The following is a 7,637-nucleotide window of genomic DNA, read 5'->3' on the forward strand; positions in this document are numbered from 1 at the left end:
GAGGAAAGGCAGAGATTCCATCGTAATTTTTGTCCCAGGGGTCGGAGGTTGAGTTTAAACAGCAAACAAACCAAGCTCCAGCCAAAATAATTCTGTAAAAGAACAGGATTTTGTTGCAAGCTTCTCTCCATACCCCCAAAACAACACCAAAAATAGCTATTCTGAGCCAGTTTTACCTTTTCAGGTTAAAAGGAGTGAAGAATTAGGAAGCAGAATGTGGGAGATCACAACAAAAACATGTGATATTTGTAATAAGCTGAAGTTTGATGTTTTCCTGTCCTTTCTGTGCTTTCATTTTCAAAGTGAACTGGTCCCAGATTCTACTCCAGCAGCTACTCAATGGGTCCTCCTGTCTCTGGATGTGGCTTGTTACGGGTCCTGAGAAGGAATTTTCAATACAATCACTAATATTTGCACACTCATATGATTTTCTTCCTTTTCCCTCCTCACCCCCCTCATTCTTTAGCACTTCTACTCATCAAGCCATGACTGAAATGAAGAAAACACACAGAGGCCAATTGAAGCATCTGATCCAAAGCCAAGGAAAGGCTTCCCTGAAGCTTCCATGTCTTTAGTGCTGGGAACTTGCCAGCACTGGATTGAATGGTTTTTATATCAAGATCTGAAGGGGCAGATATTAAAAGTCTGGGGGAGCTCAGAAACCATGGAAAATGGAGAGTAAAAGAGTAATGAGAGTAAAAGATCAACAGGCAAACCAAGCTGGGCTTGCTCCTGAGCCCTGGGGTGCCCAAGGAGCCTGGGCAGGATGTTTAAGGCTCAGTGACATCAATTATTGATTTCCACAGGAGCTGGGACGTGTCTTATTTGAGTTGCCCAAAGGGACAGAGGAAGTTTGTGGCAGAGCTGAGACTCACCCCAGCTCTCCAGAGTTTCCATTTAGCCATATGTCCATGTGTCCTTTTAGATTTCCCTGCCTTCTTTCCCGGAGTGCTCCCCCACCTCTGCCCCCCTGCTCTGCCAGGAAGGAGGAGATGGCACTTTAACTCTCCCAGCCGCTCTCTGTCAGCTCTTGCTGCCACTTGGGATGTGCTGTCGCTTCCATGGAAACAGAATCGTGAATCTTTTTCCCAGGAAATGCCTCCAAACTGCCTTCATTTTGTTTGGTTGTTGTTTGCAACAACCCTGTGCCCGCTGAGGCTGCAGGACTTCTGCTGTTGTTTAATGGAGAAGCATCATTTTGGGAAACAAGTTAGGTGCAACATTAATATAAGTGTAAAATATTCTCTTTTTTTTTTCCCCTTCTCTGCTTGGGATTCCCTTGCTGAAGTTGGCCTTGCAGTTTGGATGAGTGTTAAAATATTCACTGATTTATCTGACTCGTGGTCAAGGAAAGACTCCTGTTGCAATGAAAGAGAATCATGGAATATCCTGAGCTGGAAGGGACCCCCAAGGATCATGGATCCAACTCTTGGTCCTGCCCAGACACCCCAAAATCCCACCCTGTGCCAGAGACCACTGGCCAAACACTCCTTGAAGTACGATAACAACACATCATTTTGACACAAAAGCTCAAAATGTGTTTGCTTCTGACAAGAACTTTTCAATAATTTTGCTGAACCCAAAAGCTGAGAAATTCAAGGCAGGTTGTAGTTGAACCTGCATTTTTCATGTGCAAAAAGGTTCTCAGCCGTGGTAATAGCTGTGGGTCCACAATACAATATGGATATCTGCACAGAAAGAGATGGATATTTCACTGTACACCCTGAGTTGTCTCCTGAAGGGAGGAGATGAAGCAGAATTTGAGATGCCCATGGACAGCAGCAGTGCCATGGTGTGCCCTCCTTCCTCTGCTGTGAACTCCTGAGGAGCAGAGCTTGGGAATTCCACATGGGATCTGTCTTGGCATCCCAGGCTGCAAATTGTCAAATCAGGGAATCATGGAATGGTTTGGATCAGAAGGGACCTTAAAGCCCATCCAGTGCCACCCCTGCCATGGACAGGGACACCTTCCACTAAACCAGTTGCTCCAAGTCCAGCCTTGGACACTTCCAGGGATCCAGGGGCAGGAAAAGACCTCTATGATCATCAAATCCCAGAATGGGTTTGGTGGGAAGGGACCTTAAAGCCCATCCATTGCCACCCCCTGCCACGGGCAGGGACACCTTCCACTAAACCAGGCAGTCCAACCTGGTCTTGGACACTTCCAGGGATCCAGGGGCAGCCACAGCTTCTCTGGGAATTCCATCCCAACCCCTCCCCACCCTCACAGGGAGGAATTCCTTCCCAATATCCCATCTCTGGCAGTTTGAATCCATTCCCTGTGTCCTGTCCCTCCATCCCTTGGAAATAGTTTCTCTCCATCTTTTTTATCGGCTCCTTCAGGTCCTGGAAGGCCACAATTAGATTTCTCTGGAACCTTCTCTTCTCCAGGCTGAACAATCCCAATTCTCTCATCCTTTTTTCCCAGCAGAGTTGCTCCATCCCTCTGATCTCCATCCACTCCTTGGAAAACCAGGATAACCCCAGCAGGGACACACATCCTTGGGAGAGCAGGTCCTGAAGCCCAACTCAGCTGTGACAAGGTTGGAATCCTGGAATTGTTAAGGTTGGAAAAACCCTCTAAGATCAAGTCCAATCACAGCCCAGCACCACCACCACGTTCACCACTAAACCACGTCCCCAAGTGCCACTTCCAGAGGATTTTTGGAGGTTTCCAGGCAGAGTGAGGCTGTGTGGAACACAGTTAGAGAAACTTTGCCCTGCCACATCCTTGCACCACGGACAACAAATGGATTTGGCTGCCAAGGAGGATCCTCCCCATGTTCCATCTGCAGTGGATGGAACACAAAATCCCAATCTCACATTACTCCATGAGACTTTATTTCTCTAATAATAATTTGGAGAAGTGACAAAGAGAAATGAATTTAGTGTCCCATCATGTCTTGTCACAGCCTGGGGGAAACTTTACTCCCTTTTTTTTTTTTTTAGTTTTAATTTCATTTTCCTATCTTTTCCCGTTTCCCCCCCTCCATCTAATTATAAAGCTCCACCTAAATTATAAATTACCGACTTTAGGGGAGCAAAAAAAAAATAAAATAAAATAAAATAAAATTTTTCCTTAAAATTCTGGAAAGGGCTGAGATGTCAAGATTGGAGAGAAGCAGCTGTTTTGGAAATGTTGCCTTTTTCTTTGTTCCGAATGCTATTTAAACATTGGCAGGGGGCCTCATTAAAGATGAATCGATGAATTAGTAAGTAGTGTTGTAGCCAGAAGAGACAGCATGTGCTCCTGTGGTGAAAACAGATTTACACAAAAGAAAGGAAGGAGGGGGGGGCAGAAAATATGTGTAACAAAGTCGGTGTTTTACAATATTCTATCAGGGCTGCACCAATCCCAGGCAGGATCCATCAGAATTTCCAATATAAATTCATATTTTGGGGGTTAGAAGTTGGATGTGGATGCGAAGTTTCCTCTGGGCTAAAATGGAATAGATAAGTTTTGGGCCCTGGAGCTTTTTTAGTTACCAAAATGTTATGAAGTGTGAAATAATAATAATTAGGAATATAGCATGGGAATCACAAAACAGGCAGATCTAATCCAGCTGAAAAAGCAAAAGAGAGATATCAGATCAACTCTCAGCACCGGGGTGTGCCTGCATTAATATGGTAATGGCACCTCACTTTTGGCACCAGACTTGGAGGGAAGCCTTGGAAAAAAGGGATCAGCTTTAGCCATGGAGCTGCAGGGGGGATTCACAGAGACCAGGAGCACCAGGGTCTAAATGTCAGGGACAGACCCAAGGTGGAGCTGCAGAGGAGCCAGAGGAGACAAAGGACCTGTCCCAGCTTCTGTCCCCAACCCCAGCCGTGCTCTCCTGGCCTTTGCCTCCTGCTCCAGCTCCAGGAGATGGAAAACAGGAGCAAGTTCCACCCCACAGGAGTGGGAATGGTGCTCCCAGCGTGACTGAACATACCTGTGACACGTCTCCCTGCCCACCACCTGATCCTGGCAGTGCCCCCAACCTGCCCAAATCAGACACCTTGGGGGCAGCTCAACAAAGCTGAGACCAGCCAGGATCATCTGGGACCAGCTCGAGCCTTGGTGGCACAACCACAGCCAAGCACCACCAGGATTGCTTTCAAAATTTGTGCTGGTTTAAAGGTAAACCAGCAGGGGGAATGAACTCAACTCAAAGGAGAGATTAGAAGTCAGAAGAGCAATTTAATAAAATAATACAATAAATACGATTATACAGACAAACAGTTGGTTTTAACCCACAAAACCCAAATGTATAACCCAGCACCCTGGGGCAGGAACAGAGTGGGGTTCCTTGGGCCCCTGAGTCCAAAGGAAAAGGAGAGGGGAAAACCTGTTGGTGAGAGGCTGGTGCAGTCTGGGCAAGAGTGGTGGGCTCAGTCTGGTTGAGAGTGGTGGTCTCAGTCCTTCTCTGGATCCCACGAGTGGTTAAAAAAGTCCCAAGCCCCCAAGATTGTCTCTCCTCCAGTTGAGGCAGGAATGCCCAGTCCCTCCCTCAGGGCGGGGAGTTCCACCCTGGGGGTGAGGACAGGAGCACCCTCCTATCTCCCAGGCCTCTGAACACCCAGTTTCCAGCCTGAGGGCTCAGGGCTGCTCTGGGCAGAGGGTGTCAATGGTCTGTTGAGAACAGTTTGTGGGCAATGGCCTGGAAGGCTCTGGAATCCACAGTTTTGGGTTCCACCCATCCTGTGATGGACTGGTCCCAGCTGTTCTAAGACAAAATTCCCAAGATGTTCCTGAGGAGCATCCCAAAATATTCCTGAGGAGCATTTTAAAAAATACTTGCTCCCCTTCCCCAAGCAGAATTCCTCCTGGGAGGTTCTCCTGGCACAATCCCTCCGGGGTTTTGCCCATCAAACCCAAATCACAGCAATCCCAAAGTTACCAGAAGTTGCTCCTGTGCTTTCAGCAGATGGAAAAGGAGGGGCTTGCACAGCCCTACCCAAAATCCCAATCCCACGTTACTCCGGGAGACTTTATTTCTCTAATAACAATTTGGAGAAGTGACAAAGAGAAAATGAAATTTTTTGGTGTTTTTAGAAGACTGTAGAAGGGTGAAGGAGAAATAATTCAGATTATCACCTATAAGATGGTACTAATTCTTCTCCCTTTATGCCTCACACAGGTAAATTAGACACCTACAAAGCCAAGAGAAGATCTCAAATAACTTAATACTTGTATTTAGTCTGGTTTTTTAAAATTTAAGTGCTGAAAATGGAGAATTGAGGCACACAAAGGTTTTGTGAGGTTGCCCTGGGAACCTTCAGCAAAGCCATCAGTTGAATGCAGACCTCTCCTATTCACTCCCTTTCATCCAGGACCTATCCTTCAAACCACAAAAAGAAGGAACAGGACCAAGTACCACATAAACAGAAGATTTCTGAGTGGCTCCAGTGGGTTTTTAACTCTTATATAAAATACAATTATATCGCTCTGGCTTCCTGGATGCTGATTCTTTTCAGATCTGTCACTATTAATAAACCTCAAGAAGAGTCCTAAAAACTTGCAAGACATTAGTTGCTTTTTTACAGCTGCAAGAGGACCAGTTATCCCAATTTGTTAAGTGTAAAGAGTCAAAAGTTTTCATCCACACCAAGGATTTGCAGCAAATAAAATTTAGTGTAATTTTTGTCTCGCTTGTTGCAGGACTGTTTTGCTATTTTAAATCATTTACTGTTATATCATTACATTTAAATCATTACTACTATAGATCTGGCATGAGACACTTTGCATTTGATGTATTTTGTGTTTTTTAAAATAAAAAACAAAGCCCTTCCTGCTGAACATCCTTGGAATTCCTGACCTGCACATGGAGAAGCTGAGGAGTGACTGGCACAAGGGGCATCCTGAACTAAGGCTGGAAATGGGAATTCCTGCAGTTGAGACCTTCTCACCACCTCCTGCTGCTCCCAAAGAATCCCAAAGCAGAGGGACACAAATGATTTTTCCCCTCATTTCTACCTCCTTCCTCTGGAATCACAGAGTGATTAAGATCAGAAAAGCCCTCTAAGATCATCAGGTCCGACCATCAACCACTAAAGTGCCACATCCACCCGTTTTTTGAACACTTCCAGGGATCCCAGGAAGCTCCTTCCCAAGGAAAAGCTCTGCTCTCCCTCTCAGGTGATCCCAGCTCTCACCCCGAGGTGAGGAACAATTTGATTTCCCTTTTAAACCAACTTCTGAGCTCTTTATGTCATTTTAAACCTGTTGTCAGGGATATTAAGAGCGGATATTTTTTTTTTAATTAACTTTCTGTCCCCTGGCTCCTCCCCAGCTGCTCCAGGTCCATTATTATTCCCGTTGACTCCCTGTGACCATGACCCAGATTTGCTCAGGAGGAGCTTGAGACCATCCAGGAGCAAGATCAGACTCACTTTGGGGCAGCCACACCAGACCTGACTTGATGGCTTAAGTTAGAGCAGCCCAGAGGACCCAGCAGCATGTGAAAATCAGCTTTTCTCTCTATTTTATAACATCCACCTGCATAAGAACACATTAATTTAGAACCTCCCTCCACGAATAATCACCATGGACAGGTAAAGTCCCGTCCCCCTGCACCACCTGGGCAAGGGGAAATGGTAAAACATGGCAAAGTTTGGGGAGTAAATAGGATTTTATGCCTTAAAAATCGAATTAATTGCTTGCAAAATAAGCTGAAATAAAGGGAAGGATGTTTGGCCCATCAGCCACGCTCTGATTTAAATGAAGCTCTAAAAAAACATTAGGGATGGGGGAAATTCTCCATCAGGTTGTTTTCTAGCTCAGATTAAGAATCACCAAGAGAAATGCCAAAGGTAAGATGAAATCTGAATTCCTAATTATTTAAATCAAGGGGACAAAAATGCTGAAAAAAGGCTGGGAGAGAAAACAGCTAGAGAGAGGAATATAAACTGAAAAAAAAAAGGGTAGAGAAATAACTGGGGGTTTAATGCCTAAGAAAATTTAAGGTTAACAGCCCAGAAATGGTTAACACATTCCTGCAGCAGAACAGGCCTTAAAAATAGAGGAATAAACGACTAAATAAATAAATAACGGAATAAATCTCAGCTCCCCATCCCTCTAAACCGCCACGGCTCCCACTCCAAGGGTTTTGTTTCATCCCACAGCTCTTCCCGTGCCTTTGCTGCACTTTCCCGAGGAAGGGTCATAAAAAAAATATTGTACCTTAAGAAATAAAAAAAAAAAAAAAGGGCAAAAAAAAATAAAAAAAAAGGAAAGAATGTACTTGAATCTATTGATTTGTGCTGTAGCAAAGCCCCTGACATTGTGGAGCGATGAAGATATTGCTCTGGACCCTGTGTGCCTCCTCATACTTCTCCTCTGCTTATGAGGGTCTCTAAGGATGGTATTAAAGATATTGTAGTTCCCACTTTCCGACTCTGGGATATCAGCGAGATTCTCCTGTGTAAAGAATAATTATCAGCACTGCTGTTACCTCTAGTAAGTGTGTAATTACATGCTCTGGTTTGTGGGCTGTAGGCTGTGCGAGTTTAAATTATACAGCAATGACAAATTCTCCCTTTTTCGCCGTCTTCTTCCAAATAATAATAATAATAATGATAATAATCATCATCGTCGTGGTTATCAACGTGGCAAAGGAAAGAAAGAAAACCTTCTTCTGGTGTCAGCTTTTGGT

The sequence above is a fragment of the Neopelma chrysocephalum genome, unplaced genomic scaffold (genome assembly GCF_003984885.1).
Source record: "Neopelma chrysocephalum unplaced genomic scaffold, ASM398488v2 Primary Assembly neopelma1_175, whole genome shotgun sequence".
NCBI lineage: Eukaryota > Metazoa > Chordata > Aves > Passeriformes > Pipridae > Neopelma > Neopelma chrysocephalum.